The sequence below is a fragment of the Oxyura jamaicensis genome, chromosome 2, assembly GCF_011077185.1.
Source record: "Oxyura jamaicensis isolate SHBP4307 breed ruddy duck chromosome 2, BPBGC_Ojam_1.0, whole genome shotgun sequence".
Lineage (NCBI taxonomy): Eukaryota > Metazoa > Chordata > Aves > Anseriformes > Anatidae > Oxyura > Oxyura jamaicensis.
The window spans coordinates 48,664,335-48,682,232 of NC_048894.1; positions in this window are offsets into that span (position 1 = coordinate 48,664,335).

A 17,898-nucleotide genomic window follows, 5' to 3' on the forward strand; every position below is an offset into this window, starting at 1 on the left:
TCAGACAATCTTTAATGTTCCTTCCAACCCAAGCCATTCTATGATTCTATGATCGATAAGCTGCCTATGTCTGATGTCAGTCTCACTTTACAGTCTCACTGGCAAATAAATGATTTTTGTGTTAGCCATACACCTATTTATCTTTCAGACACTAAATTAAATGGTGCACTCTTTATATCAATTTACATCAGTGTTAACCCTAATAAAAGCAATGATCTAACTTTTGTAGGAGGACAGAGCTTGGCCTTGTATTTTCTTTCCTTTCCAGTTCAAAATGGAGAAAGTTGCATAGCCTTCCTGGTGCAATGATAGTTTCTGGCATGTTACTAGTCTACTAATTTCATCTCAGGTATAGTATAACTTTTTATGTCAAATTTGAAACCAAGGTGTCAATAATCTCAAATATCTTAATAATAAATAAATTCCAGAATTAGATCTATTATATCTACAACATCTATAGTGGAGTGGAAGGATTCAAATGATATCAAAGCTAATACTTGTGCTCAGAAAAGTGAACATAGTTATTTGTAGCCACTCTAGACCTCTCATATGTGGTCAGTTTACAACTACAATGTCGTACATTCTGACTACCAACACTGAATTTTCACATTTTCACATCTTCACAAACAACAGAGCTTCCAGGTGTGGATATCCATCAGTGACACTTCAGCAATTTAAATCACCTTTAATGGCAGTGTAAGGCAAACAATTCTATTGACAATGAACATGATTAAATAAATAAATAAATAAGCCCAGTGTCTCTTAGATACATTGGCTTTGCCTGGGTTAAACATTTTTCTTACAGATGCCACAAGGGATGACTAAATAAATAGGAAATAGAAAGAAGACTTCACTTTGACATCACATATCACATTAACACATTATAGTAAAGAACCAAAGGAAATTAAACTACATTTTTTTGTGTAATAGCACTGAATTTCCTTCCCAATATAGTCAGCTTACTATGTATATGTACTACTTATGTAGTATTTCCTCAGTATAGCTGCTGAAAACTGCAGCAAAAGATAACACATCTGTATAATTTATGATAAAAGAGAGTTTATTTCCAAGCTAATTGGAAGATATGTATTATCCATTTATTAAATAGCAGTATATATTTTAATTATTATTTTATGTTGTTGTATTTATCAGAAAATGTTATTTTTTTCTTTAATAATGGGAAGAGTAGGGCTGTGTATGTATGATACTTATATTATTTCACTGTAATTTGATATTAGTTCAATGAACAGCATTACTGTCTCTGCACTCTATTTGGATTTTATTGTTGAAGAAAGCATGTAGATATGTGAATGACAGAAGAATTTGATTTTACTATATTGGTTTGGGAATAGACTTACAAAAGCTGTATGTGTTTTTCTTCCTATGGTGACAACAACCCTGAAGTAGCCATATAAAAATGCAAAACTCTTTTCCAGGAGTGAATAAATAACTGTTTTTGGTCCTCTGTCCAGGGAAAATACTCTGAATTATGGTGGACTGTACATTGTATGTGTGAAGGAGTAGGAGAAACAGTAAAGGGAAGCAAAGGCTTTTTTTTTTTTTTTTTTTTTTTGGACTAGTTTAAGCTTTAATGCTGTAGAATTTTAGAATACTCAGATGCTGACCAAGAAGCCATTAAATTCTAAATTTAGGAATTGTACACATTTCAAGGTAATTTATTAATTGTATGCCATGCTATCAGCACCTAAACCCCTCCTGTATGTAGCTCTTAGATTGACACCTCCAATGGAACTTGGCTGTTCCAAGTCTTCATGACACAAGGGCTGGTGGCACAGCAACCCTAAACTGAAGTTGTTTGACTGTACCTGCACCTTTCCTAATCTCTTCAACCTGTTCTTAAGCAAGTAAAGTCCCAAGGATTCATGTATAAAGTATGAGGCAGTTCACAGTGAAATTCATAAAAGGTGGAATAATGAAGAAGGAACTGTCAAGAGACAGCAAGTAGCAAATTCTGAGAACATACCTTAACATATGGTCACTATAGTCAGTTCTTCCCTCCTTTGGAATTTCTTAGCTATTAATCTTTTCCCTAGAATCAGATAACCAAAACACTAAAACATTTATCTCCAAAACTGAGTGGGAACCATTTGTTTCTTTTAAACTAGTGCTGCTGTAAAACACATAAAATAGAAAATAGAGTTACTGTCCACTGTGGCACAAGATATCATAATACAGGACTAGACCTCATGTCTTTGTCACATCATGAGTTTGTCTAAGCCACCCTTTAAGATCATGTCAAAAACTCCATCCTAACTTAAATTTCATAGCACTGAATTTTACACCTGTTATTTAATTTCTATCCATGTATGCAAATTTTTGTATATATAAAAGATTGCTGACAGTTTCCCTCTGCTCTTTTACTTCCAGATGAAACATAGCAAATACCTTCCATCTTTTCTCAAAGTACAAATTTCCTAGCAATTGAGTCAGTCTTGTAGTAAACTAGTTTGTCTGGTCTGTGCACATCTTTTTTACACATCTTTTGTGCACTCATATATGCAGATGATATCAGCTAAGCCTTTTTCTCCAGTTCAAAGAAGGGTGAAGAGACTACTCTACATTGTGTTTTTTAGAAGCCAGTATTATATTCTTTTTTCTGCAACTATATGAATTAGATTCAGTTTCTTGTCTTTATCTGATCCCTCAAACTCTTTTGACAGAGTTACTGATTAGCCAGTTCTCCTCCATTCTATATTATCTAATGTAGATTATCCCAAAATATATTTCCCTTGTAATTCTGATGAACTTCATCCTGTTTCTTCTGTCACTTACCATTTTTCACTTACCATTTTTTTTTGAGATCAATTTTGAATTCCAACATCATTCTTCAACATACTAAAGAATGTCTAGGAGACTGATTTCATATTAAAGAAGTACTTTTCACAGTGCCAGTAATTATAAAGGCACTAGTTATTACATGAAATGCAGTAACACAGGTGATGTTATTAGCAGGCAAAATATAGTATCACAGGAGACAGGAAGTCCTCTTCCCCTTGTCCTTTAAATTTGCTGTAGTGGTAATGTTTTCATTTGTTGTGGTAATTGTGCAGACTCCAAATGGAAGGTGGGATTATTTTCTGGATCGCTGTCAGAATGAGACATTTATGGGTAGGTGCCTATTCAGACTTTTCATCACCTGCAGAACCTAGGCATTGTAGGTGTGTTTTCTCCTTTCTAATCTCTGACCAGAGAGTTTATCTTTTTACTTAAACACTTCTCCTTGAGTGCTGGTGTCTGGGTTCTGCAGCTATAATATTTACTTTAGATGACAGTTATATTCATGGGGAAAATAGTGCAAGTGTATCTAGTTAAATTATTATCAGATAGTTAATTTATTTGACCTGATATACTGCCCAATATTAATTATCATTGTATGTATAACCATGTTATTAAATATTCATTACTTCTATCAATTTACAGTGTTCTAATCTTTGTATTTCCATATAACTCATCAACTCAATGATAAGCATTTGCTTACTTTAAGCTACAAATACAATTTATATGAAGTGCTATAAGCATGAGAATTCTTCAGCAGAATAGATTTTCTTAACCATATGAAAACTAATAACAGTTGGGACCTGACTTAGAAGTATTAATGACTTTGTAAGGCTGTGTACTAAGCTGAAATTCCATTAATTTTAAATAACTCGGTCAAATTATTTCCTAACTCCTCTAAAGTCAATGGATCTAACTGTATACATCCAAACGTGGCAGAATTGGATGTCATTTGATGAAGCAACACAGACTCCTTACTGCTAGTCCAATATCATCATAGTAAATTCTTTACAGGCACTATTTGCAGTCAGAAGAAATTAACACTGTTAAGAAGTACTGCAAGTATTGATATGCCCAATATACAACATAAAGAGACATCAGTTTGAAGAAAGTGCAGCATGAGAGTCTGCCACAGCTGGAAGCTTCCCTTTGCTGATAAGTTCTTAAAATAAACATGGTAAAAGAAGCAGTTTTTTACTGTGACTGATAATGTGGTTGGTTGGTTGGTTGGTTGTTTTTTTGTTTTCTTTTTTATTTTATTTATTTATTTTTATGCACTGCTAAACATAACAATTGTTTTAATAGCCATAGTTCATAGCCACCCCCTCTAGTGCTAATTATCAATGGAGGAAAGAAAATAATTAATTTACGTTAGTGTGTTTGTCTTACTAACCATTACTAGTAAAACAAAGATGCCAAATTTAAAGAATTTTATTAAATAGCTGATGTCACACTCACATCCATGTTTTCTAAATACAATTATAGAGAAATATATATAAATTTGAACACATGCAAATCATAATATTGTCATGATAAATGTTGATTGCTTTATTCCATACAATAGCAGTAACAGTGCCTAGAGGCTATGGAAACAAAATGTTGCAAATAACTGAATCAGTTGCAACAAGACTGATTTTAAGGTGAGACCTGGGTATGAGATACTAATTAAGATAAAGCTCCAAGTACCAGTTGAGATTCTTGTTTTGCCCACAGGAACAAAATGTAAGGAGTCCATAGCCTTGTTCTATGACCTTTCCATGTTATACAGTAATTACATCCTTACCTAAGTGTGAACATAGCAGCTATGAATACCTTAGCAATTCTGCAGTTATATTCAATGTTTTCAAGCAGGCACTGAAACCACATGTAAATTCAGTTGCTTCACTTTCAAAACAGATAAATCCTTCATAACTGCATTTCTCCGCATCACATTGCAATGAAACTAGTAAGGCTAAGTGTCAAAAAACTGTTCTGCAACCAGTACTAATTTATTCAGGCTAACCCGATATTGTGATCTTACCTCACGTGGATTTTGACTCAGTAACTCCTGATCGAGTTACATGATTCCTGGGTGGTTTAGCTGCCCCACCTCCATAACCATTAGCATAACATATGCTAATGAAATCTACTGAAAAGCAGGCTTTAAGTTCACAGGAAAAGGAAAAGGGGAGGGGGAATCTGGCAAGATTTATAATTCCAAAGATTGTAAGATTGTCATTCCAAATACTAGGATCTCGTTAAAAAATCTCTTCATCATCTCTGACACTACAGTTTAGATTTTTGAAGTACATCTTATTTTATAAATAGCTTACCTGATTAATTTCAGTTTCATTCCATCTGTGTAGATGCTTTTTTTTCCACTGTAAACATAGGGTCTAGGATGAGAAACCGTCTTTTGAGTCATCAGGACAGTCATTTACCATCACTATCAACTATATTACTTAAAATTTTTACATGGCTCCCTCTCAAAATCATTTTTATCTCATTGCCCTAGCTAAAAGTTATGTCACTTGTCTTAGTGTTAGAATTTCCTTTCCTATTTCCAGATTATTTATTTCTGGGCATTCTACATCTCCATTTCTCTCTTCTTCTTGTTGTTGTTGACAGGATAGTACTTTTGCTTAAGTAACTTCTCTTTTCTTTTTGTTGACTGACACAAAATTTGTAGATGACAGCCTGCATCTTGTCAACCTCTTTATTACTCTGTTGAACATCTCTTAGTTTTCATAGATCATCTATTTTGATTCAGTACTAGTAGTAGCTTATCTACACATTTTCAGTTTGAATTCTTTTTTTTTTTTTTTTTTTTTTTTTTTTGCTGAGCATGAGTAATGACAGCTTTAAGTTTTATTCTAGATGAGATTGTACATAAGCTTTGTTGCATGTTAACATTTCTCCATCTCAAATGGATAAACCTCCACTTGTCTTTAAAAGTAATATTTGCCTTTTATGCAACTACACTTTGATTAGTTTATACCCAGAACATCCTGAAAATCTAGTTTAATTCTGTATTGTTGGAAGTCATCTCATTTAGACTATTAAATCCTTTCTTTTCCCCCACCTCTCCTGGGTTCTATGTGCAAAATCTTCAAGATTGACAGTGTCTCACAACATTTTGCTCTCTGCAGATTTGATTAGCGCAATCACAGTATTTTGCCTATGCCAAAAAAGAAACTATTAAATAAATTCATTCTCTAAACCAATCCTTTCTTCTACTAGGAAATTTCTTCTTCTCAATAACTGTTCATTTAGTACAACTACTAGTAGAATTTCCTACAACTAGATCCTTAGATATATTCTATTTCTTTTAATTCCTATCTTCAGCTCTGCTGTTATTTTCCATGTAATTCTGCATTAGCCTGTCAAATCAATCCTCTAAATGCTCCAAAGGGTTTACTAGTTTCCCTTCTGTAAAATATAACTTATTTAATCAGAAAGGTTAGATTGGTAAAATCTGCCTTTGATGAATCATTGCTTTATTTTATTATTTTCTAATTTCTTTTGAAACCATTATTTTAACTCACTAATTCCTTAAAATATCTTACAATTACACACTTTCAGACAGTAAGAATCTGAGAATCTTCATTGCAAAGATCCTCCAACCTAAGGATAACATTAACAAGAACCAGAGGAATATCTTTCTCTTTTAGTCCTTCCCATTTATTTATGTATTTATTTATTTCTGCTAAATATAATTTATCCTATTTATTCCATTAATTCTTTCTTTCTGAAAGAGTAGCCATAGTGCTGTTGATATGCAATGTTACCACAACACTTACACACATCTTTTCTAAACACAGAGTGTCCTTGCAAATCCCTGTGCCAGCTATGTCTGCTAATCCATTATGCTTCCATTACCACTATTACACCATTTCAGAACAGTTGTTCTCATTCCACTGTAGTGGTTTGTAATATTTTTTTACAGTAGCACAAAAAAATCTGTTTGGCTTATTGAAATATGAAAGATTAATCTGTGATAAATAATAAGACATTATATAATTTGGAAGTAAATTCAGATTAACACATATAATTTATTTCCCAAATCTTCATCTGAGATGTAAGAGAATGAGTTTCTGCAAACTACTGTATACTATTTTATGCAGTGTCAGGTGAGTGGTTTTGGCAGACTTAGTAACTGCTCTGTCATACAAACTTCCCACTTAGGCTTAGACTTCAGTCAGGCTTAGACTTCATCAGTGTTTTATTTCCTCAAAGAAATTTCTGGCAGAAACAAACACTATGCCTGTTACTATGACTCAGTGCTGATCCATAACTCTGAAAGATTCCCCATGACAGTTTGCCAATGAAAATGTGTCAAAGCTGGGCTGTGTTACCCATGAGCTGTGGTCAGAAATGACAGCAAAAGGAATTTTATTCACTTTATAAAGAACAAACATTTCAATACAATTACTACTTATTTACTTTCTATGTTTGAGTGATATATTTTGACCAAAGAGAATAATTTAATTAAAAGTAAAGCCACTATTATTATGTCCTCAAACATAATACTATTTTTATAGAAAACATGAACACATACAGAATATTATACAATTATTATTATTATTATTATTATTTTAACCTTTCTTTGATTAAACTGTATAATAATGTTTGGAAAGAGAAATATCTCAAAACAGTTTTATTTCACAAAACTACTGTAATTTTCATTGGTAGATTAAATCTATTTTCTATTATTAAAAAATTTAAATTGATAAGCAACTTTGTCCATAGTCAAGCTTTCTAATCTACAACAATAATCATAATCATTAGTATCTAGCAGTTTATAAATATCCCTTTAAGATACTATTTGATATACCATATAGTCTTGTGGGAAACAATCAGGATACTACTGATTCAAAAAAAAAGGAGCTAAATGTATTACAATAAATTTGCTTTCTCTGGGATACTGAACTGGAAAGCTATGAGATGTTGAACAAGAAAACTGATACCACTGCTTATCTGTCCAAAAGCTAGTGGTGTTAGGAAGCCCAGTAATTGAAAAATGGATAGTACTGATATTTGAACCTTTTTATATAACCTTTGAAGGGTAAGCCTTTTGGGGAATAAATTGCTTTTTGTAACAAGAACAATGTCAGATCCCATATTTAGAAACCATGCACTTAATTCATTTTCAGATAGAGAAACTCATGTTGTCTTGTTGGGAAAAACACTGCAAAATGGATTAAGCTTCACCCTGGAGAGATGATAACCTAATATAAATAACTGCAGGCTGATCTTTATTAGTTACTGAACAGATATTGCCAAATAGGACAGGCGACCTTCAATGATGATTGATCTAGGATAAGTCATCAACAGCCCTGTCTCCAGAGAGTAACTTTGGGGCATTTTGGAATTATACTGCTCTTCTTATTTTGGGGTAGACACTAACACTGAGTAAGAATAAGTACATCTTCTTTAATAGCAAGCTCTAAAGCTAATACGGGGACAGAGAAATGACAATTTATTCTAAGGTGAGCAACTGCTAAGTATCTGTAAGAATTAATCACATAGGATTTGGTCTTCATTGGACACCTGAGTCAGTCACAACTTCCCATGCTCAAAAGAGACATCCTAAACACTAATTCTTAAAACCGCTGACATTATGAATGATTTTTTTTTTTTTTTTTAACTGACAGTAGGTGAATTAAGTATTACTATCATCTAGTCTACATATCTACCTATCCCAGTGCACTGGAATTGACATCACATGAACTGAAGTAACATAGATTCATGTTGTATTCTTTCCTCAGATTGTTGGATGGGAAGTAAAATTTCCTTGGTTTGAAAGTCAAGACTGAAATATAATTGTAGCTGTATTGATTTCAAAATATACTGCATTCCAGTGAGAATCAGTAAGTCCCATTTACAAACAACTTTTAATTATTCTGCTGTAATAACCATATTAAACAATAAATATTGACACTATGAAGAGCCAACACAAAGTGCTATGTGAGATCTCACACTGAAGAGCTATACTGATTGTGTGTGGAGTTCAGTGAGTAAAATTAGAAGAGTAATATCTACCAGTGAAATTTTGGAGCACCTAGCACACAGTAATATATATAGGTTCAGATCAAAACAACAGATCTTGAGTTTTAGCAATACAAAGATCTAGACAGAAAAATCTAGACTATTGGTTCTATCACACATATATTTTCAGTATTAGCACATACACACTGCACAACTTACTTTTGCACATTTTGAAACTTGAGGATGCCAGGCTAGCTGATGGATTACTGCCCAACCTTCAGGAGGCTATGGTTTTCTACACACCAAGGATTCACTTAAAGGCAGAGTGGTTGTTATAATCATTGCTTATTGGAGTAAGACTTGACAGCAGGAAAAATGAAAAATTAGAATTATTGGCACTAATTTAAAGTGCCTGTGTATATAAATAGTACTTTCATGTAATGTTGAAATTCTCCTTACTTGTGCAGCACTATGCATGCTCAGAGCTTGGTACAACCAGAGAGTAGGAGAAAAAAATTGGTTTTCCACAAATTAGTAAGCTACTGATCTAGGAGCTTTTACGTTGTTTTCTCTTCTAATTTGAATGCTTTGGTTTTATTTCAGTGAGTACAGAGGAATTTTACCTCTTTCTGAAACACTTGCACATTTATTTTTCATCAGTTATTCTCTTAATATTTCTTTACCTTGTTCAGGTGATAAAACTTTTTTTTTTTTTTTTGTCATTTATGAAACAAAATAATTATTTTATCAGTTTTGTATATTTTAAAAGTCACAAACTCAAAATAACCCATTGCATTTTATTTATAATTAATCATATTAATGGTCCTGGGTTGACACCACATATGAGTTACATGTTTATACATGCAGTTTAGATGTTATTATAACATTGGAATATTGCATTAGTATTAGAATAACAGGGTATTTATTAGATTAGCTTGAAAGTAGCATTTACTTGTCAAATACTCCACTGATTTTATGTTCCTAATCTCTGAATTCACAGAAGTAGTTAAGGTTTTACTTGTCTCTGATTTAAAAATCTGAGTGTTTCTTCATACTCAGTTATGAAATACAGTGATGAACCTTCAGTGATGTCTATCTCATGCAATATATGAATTATCAACAGGAGATGCAACACCAGAAGGACAGTATTATTTTTTTACAGAGGTCATAAAAGAAAATATTTCCAGTAGTAGAAATTAATAATTTTAATTTAAAAACAAAACAAAATTATAAACTAGTGTTTCTGGAGTAAATAGCTTAATAATACCTCTTTCAGTGCTAAATCCATGTCAGGTGTTATTCCAGCAATTAATCTGTAATCTTTTTTTTTTTTTTTTTTTTTTTTTTAGTGGATACGTTTATGATAATGTAATTTCTAGTAATTTCTGATTTAAATCTCTAGTTCTACCTTATTTCTCCTTTCTCACTTGATTTGGATTAGCAAACATTATTTATTTATTAATCCACTGCTTTATGTTTCATTTTGTATTTTATACTCTAGTACCATCAATGCTTTTCTACATTCTCTTCATGCTTTAGACACGGGTGTGCCATATGAATCCCTCACTTTGCTTGCTTCTTCAAGAACTGTTATTGTGAAGTTAGTGAAAAAAGGTCAGGGTGATTATTTAGTGGGAAAAATTGAATCTACTGGAACTTTATTGCTTTCCTCTAAGAAATCTGACTTATTTATGACATAAGGCATTTTAGGGCACCTCATAGGACTTCTTTTTTTTTTTTTATGATACTTCTGCCTTTGTGTAAAATTGTGCTATAAATGATATTGACAGTGTCATACTGTATTACTGTATTGTTTTTAAGTTGCATTGTTTCAGTAATTTATAGTCAAACAAGCCAAAGCTGTGACTGCCTGCCCTACTTGCAAAGTTGTAGGTCCTGGTCTTAAATTTTTAAATATATATTAGAGAAACTTTTAGCAGAGACAATTTTAGCATAGCTCAAGGGAAGGTTTTTACTTCTGGTTTGAATCCATTGCTCTTCAACTAGACTCAAAATAAAGAGGCATACAGATGCGTAGATACAATGTTATGATTGGGATATTTTTCTTAAACAGTAAAGCTTATTGACCACACGGCCCCAGAGAGCTGTCTGACACTAGACATGCTTCTCAAAAAGAGAACATCTGAGTTGTCCACTCCCTAAGAGATGAACTCCCTAAGAGATGAAATAAAAAGTAGAGACTGGATCTCTGACCTCCAAAGAAATAGCCAGGTAACAGCTACTTGGAGGTTACCAGAAAAGGATAATTTGTAGTGCCTTCAGCAGCAGTAATGAGTTAAAAAGGTACTTTAAGACCTTGTTGGACAGAATTATCTTCAGACTCTTAAGCAGTATTATTTTAACCTGTAATACTGAAATTGATTAACATACTTTTCCTTGCATCCCTCAAAAGCTAGACAAGTTAGCTTTATCTCTTGATGTTTGCACCTATCAACATTCCCTGGAAGCCTTTGACTCTACAACTCCAGTTTTTTAACTCCCGTAACAGATCCTTGAGCAAACTGTCCAGAGGTTTTAAGAGTTCTTTTGTGCACACCCTTCAAGAATTTCCTCAGGTTACAGTTTGTCATACTGTTGAATGCCCTGTACATCTAGGTTTGAAAAAGAAATCACCAAGATTTTAAAAAGTGAGGAAGGATTTCATATGCAAAAAGAAACCATGCAGGTTTGTTCACAGAGTAACTGAGGAATCTCTTTAAAGCCCTCAAGTCCTCTTCAGAGTTGATTGCTTACAGAATTATTTTTTATATTCTACTCTTCTGGTTAAATCCAAGTGAATAATTTTCTTTCATTATTTTTTCTTTTTTCTTTCTTTCTTTCTTTTTTTTTTAAATTGATTGAAATATATTATGCAGTCCATGTTTACTGTTATTCAGTAATTTCTGGATAAAATTAGTTGTTTTCCCTTTAAGCAGCTAGGGACTTTCAACTTCCAGCACACAGAAAAAGCCAGTGACCCAAATATTTAGCTGGTTCTTTTAAATACAAAAACTTACAATCATATTTTGTTAAAATCAGACAGCTTTCACCTATATGAGGGTGGGGCCTTACTAGAAAAACTGTAGCATTTACAGTGGCAGCCTCACGTACATGCTGTGTTTAATGGAAGGAGGAAGATATTGCACTATTTAGGAATTTGTTCATCAGTGTTGCAGCTATATCCTGTCCTATACTCTTCTGTTTGTAGAGATACTGCACTGGATTATATCGACCTTAATTGTCAAAAAAATTCCTTCTGGCTGATGTTATTAAAAGTGGAATATAAGAATAAACAAGTCTATCTTGAGTCACCACTCTTTCACCATTGCATAACTTTGTTCTAAAAAGCTCTGGAGAGGTCTGTACTGACAGAGCGTGCAAGATATTTCTGCCAACTACAAAACCTGTTTTGAAGAGGATTTGAGAAAGGACAAAAACCAGCAAAGCAATTGTTAAGCAGCTGCCCGTTGTGTGCAGAGAAGACTGTGCAGAGTTCTGTATCCTACAGCCATTTGCAGGATAGTACAGCTGTTTTTTGGATTCCAAAAATTATTATACACTGTAAAGTTATGAGAGAGCATGATTCTTGGCATCTCAAAGGAAAATCCCAGAACTTCATGGGATTAGACCCTACAGGTTAGGTGTGCTATACTAAATTTGTGCTTTGAACAGAGGCTTCTAACCTAAATGTTACAGCTTTTCTGTAAAATTTCTGGTTTCATATTCAGTTTCTAACATACAGTTATTTAATATTAAAAAAGTAGTTTCTCTGCATGCTAAGCTTAATTGACTCAGTAGTCATTATTATAACTGGATTATCATTGGCTCAATGATAGTTTTTGAAGGGGTAGCTGCATAAATGCTTGATCATTTTTTCAAGCCATTAAACACTCTGGGCATCAGCCTCTTAACAGTAATTCTGACATGTTTATCTCAGCTGGGTTTGCAATTCTTCTTTGTTCAGGGTTTGTGATCTGTATATACAGTAGATTTGGGGAGGAGAAAAGAACAACAATAATAATAATAACAAAAACAACAAAAAACAAAACAAACCACCACCACCAGAAAATAAAAAAATAAAAATAAAAATCTCCTTCCAAAGGAAGAAAGAAAAAAGGGAAGACAGACTTTTCCATCACAAGACAATCCTCAGTGGCTAAGAAGTAAAATATTTTCCTTAAAAAGCAATTATTATTATTATTATTATTATTTTTTCATTAAGTCTGTACACCGGGAGTAAATATTTGTTTCATATGTGTAGGCATACTATTACATTTATTTTTACAGATTATATAAGACTGTTCCTGTTGGTTACCCTTAGTATAATTACCCTCAGTTTACTCCCAACCTTTAAAAATCAAGAATCTGATGTAGCCCATATCATGAACATACACAAATAAATAAGGTCAATCTTTTTACTACACCTTTAGGTCAAGAGAATGCAATACTAATTTTAAAATTTTCAACCAAAGTCTGTAAATAAGTTTTAAAATTCCATAAAAACAATTACCACTTAATGCTTCTGGGATGTAGAACCCCTTTAATTGTCCTTAGGTCCGTTTGATTTCCTTTTAGTAAGATTCGACAGGCTTTTTCATCTATTAGCAGATAAACACCTAACATTTGACAATGTATGTATAAAACTACAAGGATAAACTCGTGCTGAGTTTTTTCAGTCGTCCCCCCCCGCCCCCCCGCCCTCCCCCCCCAAAGGGAACAAAGGGTAGAGCACAGACGTGTGATCGGACCTTATGTCTCTACCCAAGGAACAATACAGAAGAAATGTTTCCCGAGGCAGCAGGGAGTATTTCTTCTAGAACTGGGCTCGCTCTCCGCTGAGCAAGAAGTTTAGCTTTTCTTTCCAGTGGTGCTGTCCCCCCCGGCGGCTCAGCCGGCAGCACGCAGCCTGCAGCCGAGGAATGCCGGCCTGGCACGGCCGCTCAGAGCAGCGCCGAGTCGAGCCAGCAGTGGCATAATCTACTAATGGCTTCTTTTCATTTCAGCCCTCCCTGAGAGACTCAGTGGCAGATTGTAGACTCAATTACTCTCATGTCAGGTGATTATCCTAGGTCTTAATGTAATCTTCCATTCACACATACCATATTTCAATTACGGCAGCTATGAAACAAGCTGTGTATTCAAATCACCAATCACCTTATCACTGCTGAACAATGTCAACTGTAAAAAACGCCAGCTGAAGGCAATTACACATGTGTTGAGAACCGATTATGATTACTCTCTGTGGTATTTGTGATGAGCTGGGGAATGTTCTGAAAATTTAATTTAATGACAATATGCTTGCTGTACAATCCATAATACCTCCTGAATCCAGCATGGGGCTATTAAAACTGATAGGAGCATATTATCACCAAACTGAAAAGCTGGGTTGGGATGGTTGCTGGATGTCTCTACAGGGAATGATAGGTAATTTCTCCACATATTTCTAACGGCTGAGGCAGACAGCTTCCAGTTCCAGCTGCACTCTGAAGGTGGTCCCTTCCCCTCCCTCTCTCTCTTGCAGAGCTGAGTTAAGGTGTTTTACCATACTTACTGCAGAGGGAAGGGAGCATGAAGATAAGCATTAGCATGGCTGTGTCCCCAAGGTCTCCAGCACAGTGCTGTTTCCTCTGTGGGACTTTTCCGACCTCAAAGAGGTCAGATCCTTTTCCAACCTCATAAAGGTCAGGTCTCTTTCTGCTCTTTCTGCTCTTTCACCACCCTCTCCTCTTAGGGTGGACTTCACTGAGCCAAGGTGTTTTAACTGGCAAGGAGGAACAGACCATTTCTAGAGAGACAGGGGCCAAGTGCTGCTGACAGCACCCTCCCCACCGGGCTCCATGAGGGACCAGTACCCTGGCCATGTCTTGTCTGCCTCTCCAGGGTCTTCTGTTGCTAGGCAATCACTTTGGCCAGCATGGCCCACACTTATTTCCCCAGCCTCAGCCCACTCCAGCTAGCAGGCAGCTATGGGAATGCTTATCCAAAAAATATCCCAAATGTCTCCACGTTGTTCCAGTTTTTGTGCAGCTCCCTGGCCTGTCTGGCATGGCCCTTGCTTCCAACAAGTAGTCTGGTGGGTGCTGTGGTGGGTGCTGGCCTACAGCACAGAAGCACTGCGTTCTCCTCCAGGTACATTACTTACAGTGCTGCTTTCCGTGATGAGGGAATACATGTTTCTGCGTGTGTGTGTAGGAGGAAGGGGGGGGGGGGGGGGAAGGCTGGCACAGAAAGCTAATGCTATATATTGATCTGAATCAATAAGATTTAAGATTAGGTTTGTAATTTATTCCAGAAAGCTGACAATCTCCATCTCACGGGCAAAACACAAAGGTCTCCTGTTCTTTTAAGGCTACAGTTGATAATGCTGTGCTGAGGAATACTTCTGAAAGCTCCCTGGCTTTAGCATCTTGTCTTGCTCTTTTACAAGGGCCGCTTTACACATTATGAGCTTTCAAACAAAACAAATAATTTCCAATGTTACATTAAAAATTCAACTGAATTTGATGTATGTGATACCATTCACCTACATGTAAGAAAATGCAATTATGCTTATCTGCACTCATATTTCATCCATAGAACATTTATTTTTGTAAACATATTTATTTTTTCAACATATCAGGCTACTGTGGTAATTTGCTCTTCACTGTATACAGGACATTCATTGTTGATTTATTGCCATTAAAGTGTTTAAGTAGAACTCTGTGATGCACATGCTTTTCAAGCTTGAAATTGAATATTTCCTATACAGTCCCAAACATGTATGTTGCAGAAATTAGAGTTACCTGATACATATTTTTTTTAAGTTGCTATTCCACACAATGCCAAATGTCCTGTCTCAACTCTCTCTTTCAATTAAGTTACCGTCATAGTCACAAGGACAAAAACTTCCAACCAGATGTGTCAAGAAGATATTATAAACTGTAACCCATTGTACTGCTTTTCTTTTGGGTAAACATATCTATGTGTCTGAATATCACAGGCATGTGAAACACAAGGAAAGAAAATTAATAAATAAGGTCGATTTAAAAAAAAAAAAAAAAAAAAGGACATTAGAAAAGCTAGAGTGGTCGACTAGAACCATTTAATCACTATGAAATTATTTGGATCTATTCTAAAAACAACTTCTGTTTGTGAAGAGGATTAAACATTATAATTTTTTTATTAAGAAAAAATCTAAAATTAGAGGATATAAAGAGGATTGATGGAGAAAAGAGTAAATTGCAGGAGAAAAACATACTAACAGAATAAGCAAAGGTTCAGGAAACTTAACTCAGATCAGCCTTCAGTATATTAAGCTGTCTATTGGACTTTTCAGCATTTTCTTCATTTGCAGTATTTACTTGATCATGTAATACAATGTAGTGATTAGTGTTATTATAACAACAGTATTAATAAAAATAACTATTAACAACAATGATAGTAATAACAAAGAAAAGGGTAAAACCAAAAAGGAAACAAATGGAGTAAATGTATCTTTAGTTTAAGATGTAAAATATCTCTTTCTTTAGAGAAGCAAAATATCTGGATTTTGGATTACTCTACATCTAAGTAGTCCCTGACCTGTAAGCACTCTGAGTTTGAATTTCATCCAGAAGCAATGAGTTCAGGGCACCTCTGTTCTTTGCTACAGACATACAAGGTTCACATCTGTACATGCATCATACATCTGGCACTTGCGAGGAAAGCTTTCTTTTTACATTATTTTTTTACTGGCAAGTTTCTTTCAAGGAGAGAACAATATATGTATTAGGGATCTACAGAACAATGGCATAGCTCTAAACTTTTTTCCAATTACCAGATCACTGTCTGACTTACATTTCATATAGACATTCCAATAGGCATTCCAATAGCATATAGGCATTCATATAGGCATTCCAATCTATACTATGCTGAAATTCAAGATTTTTTCTTAATCTTCTTTCTTAATCTTTTTTTCTTGTATTGTTTTGTTTTCTTAATCTGGTTTTACTTTAAAAAAAGAACAAGAACAACAACAACAACAACAACAAAAAACAACACACTTTTTAACCTTTTTTTTTTTTTTTTTTTTTTTTAAGGAAAACTCTTGAAACTTCATAAGATGCCTCCATCCATCCTACACATTCTATATGTATATTTACTATGTGTTCTGTATTTACTATGATCACAAGTATCCGCTTGCTAACGATAGAATCTCACTAAGAAAAAGCTAAAAAATTCCAGCCAAAATCTCATTCAGGGCAGCTGAAATTTCTCCTGAGGTTGAAGGAAGCATCAACTAAGTGAAGATGTCATGACAGTGATGATTGAGATTAACGTTGTTAATTGTGCTGTTTGTTTTTTGATCATTTATTTTCTTGTTTGTTTTTGATCTTTCTAAAACACATTTTAAAAAATACTTTGAAGTTTTACAAGAAAAATCTTATTAGATAAATACCCAACACAATGAAAGTCTTTATTGATTTTTCCAGCAAAATGAAGCTACTCTACTTATTTTAAAGATCAATTTTATCACCTGGGCTCAGGCATATTGGACTTCAAACAAAGAAAGAAAGAGGACAATCCTTCATAACCTTCTACATGACCCTAAACAGCCAGAAAATGAAAAGGCCAACTTATTTTGTTACCTGAATTACATTTCTTCTTTCCCTCTTTGATCTTTCTCAATGTATAATTCTCTGAAAAAAAAAAAAAAAGTATACTATTTGATTATAAACTGTGTTACTTTTATTGCCCAAGGCAGTTGTTAATTTTTGCCATAGGTCAGACAGGATAGAGCCCTGAAGATCCAGGAGTTTCTTAATTGCATGGTATACCACTGGCTGTTGCCACATCTCAGAGGAGTTATTGCACCTTGCAGATAATGCCCTTTTCCCCTGCAAGCAATGAAATAGGTTCTCCTTACATCGATGTATTAATTAGATTTCAAGTCAGTTTCAAAAATTATAGCTTAAACTGCAGTTTAGATATTTCAGAAGTTATTAGAAAGATTGTCTAGTTTATTTATTTATTTATTCACTTATTTTTAATTGAAAAAAGAAGAGTAACTAACCTTGAAAACTTTCTCTCTTTTCTTTTCTTTTCTTTTCTTTTCTTTTCTTTTCTTTTATTTTCTTTTCTTTTCTTTTCTTTTCTTTTCTTTTCTTTTCTTTTCTT